Source organism: Diceros bicornis, chromosome 25 (genome assembly GCF_020826845.1).
Source record: "Diceros bicornis minor isolate mBicDic1 chromosome 25, mDicBic1.mat.cur, whole genome shotgun sequence".
Lineage (NCBI taxonomy): Eukaryota > Metazoa > Chordata > Mammalia > Perissodactyla > Rhinocerotidae > Diceros > Diceros bicornis.
Genome location: NC_080764.1, coordinates 24002407 through 24004711, shown reverse-complemented (window position 1 = coordinate 24004711; position 2305 = coordinate 24002407).

Below are 2305 nucleotides of genomic sequence, written 5' to 3'. Positions count from 1 at the left end.
CTCCGCTGCGGCGGCCCGGGGTTCGCAGGTTCAGATCCTGGGCGCGCACCGATGCACTGCTTGTCAGGCCATGCTGTGGCGGCGCCCCATATAAAGTGGAGGAAGATGGGCACGGATGTTAGCCCAGGGCCTGTCTTCCTCAGCAAAAAAAGAGGAGGATTGGCAGATGTTAGCACAGGGCTGATCTCCTCACAAAAAAAAAAAAAGAAAACCGACAGATCATTCAAGATAACCTCCAACACATTTGCAATATACCATGTGGTCTAAAACCCATTCACGTCATTGGGGGTTTTCACCAACAATTAGGTCCTTGACTTCTCTGCGACTGGGAGACCCTTATCACAAAGACATACTTTTTCAGATACTTTCAGGAACACAAGCAATTCCAGTCTTGCCCTGCATAATAAAGTTTTATGCTCAGTAAGCGGTATTCACCCCTCATCCTATTAGTAAATGCTTATTAACCACAATGACTAATAATAAGGAGGTTCTGCCCTCTCTCACCTGAGAAGAACACAACAGCAGGGTTTTCCTGTAGCTCTGTGGGACTCCAGCCTCTGGGACCTCTGCTGTTAACAGGCTCTCCACAGGCAATGGACAGGAGACACCAGCTATGCAAATTAGAGCTCTGATGTTCATTATCTGCAAGACCCTAATGGCCCTGAATATGAGCCAAGTGAGGCATTTCTATGCCCTCTGCCTGGTTAGGTGGGGATCCTGATTAGTCTGATTATGGCAACAAACTTAATTCCCTTAGGGAGTGCGTGAAAATTATTTGTTAATCTACTTATTCTAAAGGAGAGATTGAATAAAGCGTGTTGGTTGTATAGGTTCAATGTTAGGGGGAGGAGGGGAAAAGGGCATTCTTATATATAAATAAAATTTGTTACTCTTCATATCAACTCAGTTAACAGATAAACAAAATGTGTTGTTTTCTGCTATCAACTATGGACCATTCACAACTAACTGGAACAAAAATAAACCTGTACATTAGCCAGTGAGGAATAAAATGCTAAAGATGTAACTGGAGAAATTCGGGAGGTAGGGAAACAGTCTACAAATATCAGTGAATTCTTTTTCCATGGTCATCTTGATGGAAAGTTAATTATAACGTGGGTGATACAAAGGGTTGGGTAAATATCTTTTAATATTTTGCATTACCTACACATGCATGCACTGCACCAGATTTATCTTAAACATAAAAGTGAGTTTATATTCTTGGAGGTGGCCTGCAAGCATGCTGAGCATTACGCCATCAGTGTTATTCATTTCAATAGCTAAAAGAGCGGGTATTTTCCCCCAGACTGTATGTTGCTCACAGGAAGGAACTATTATGACTTACTATTCCCCCAATAAGACCTGGCCCATAACAGGTGCCTGTGACGGTTAATTTTAGGTGTCAACTTGGCTGGGCCACAGTGCCCAGATATGTGGTCAAACATTATTCAAGATGTCTCTGTGAGGGTGTTTTTGGATGAAATCAACATGTAAATTGGTGGACTCGGAGTATAGCAGATTGCCTCCCTAATATCGATGGGCCTCAACCAATCAATCGAAGGCCTGAATAGAACAAAAGACTAACTTCCTCTGAGCAAGAGGGAATTCTGCAGCAGACAGCCTCTGGAATTGAAGAGCAATGCTGGCTCTTCCCAGGGTCGCCAGCCAGGATTTCAACGGCAGATTTTGGATTTATCAGACTCCATAATCATACAAGCCAATTCCTTAAGATCTCTCTCTCTCTCTCTATTCACAGTCTATTGGTTTTGTTTCTCTGGAGAGCCCTGACTAATATAGTGCCTGATAAAAATCTCTTGATTGATGACTAAAAAATAACTCGCTGCTTCCTTCCATCCCACCTACGCACAACCCCCAACTTGCAGTACATGTGCTGTCAGACCTAATCCGACCTCCATTCCTTCAGTTCCTCCTTTATTTCCTAGCCATTTATCCCATTCTTGATTCCCCTTCCTTCCTTATTCAGGATAAATTCCAGGATGCTGCTTACACCTTCAACTTACTACTTCCCTTGTCTTTGCTCTGGTCTGGCAAGTCCTCAATCTCTAATCAAATCAAGTGTCTTCCCCACCCCCACAGTGCTGACTTCTGCTGGGGAAAAGTCCTGCCACCAGCCACTACATATTCATGATGGCTAACTGTAGCTGGACTCTCAGACCACTCAGACCACCTTTCACGGCCCTTAGGCAGCCCCTACTTCCTACCCCAAACCTTTCCTGCTCTTCCTCAGGTCCTCCTCCATTTCTATCTTGAGACGCTTGATCTTACCACTTGGCAAATATTTCAAGTG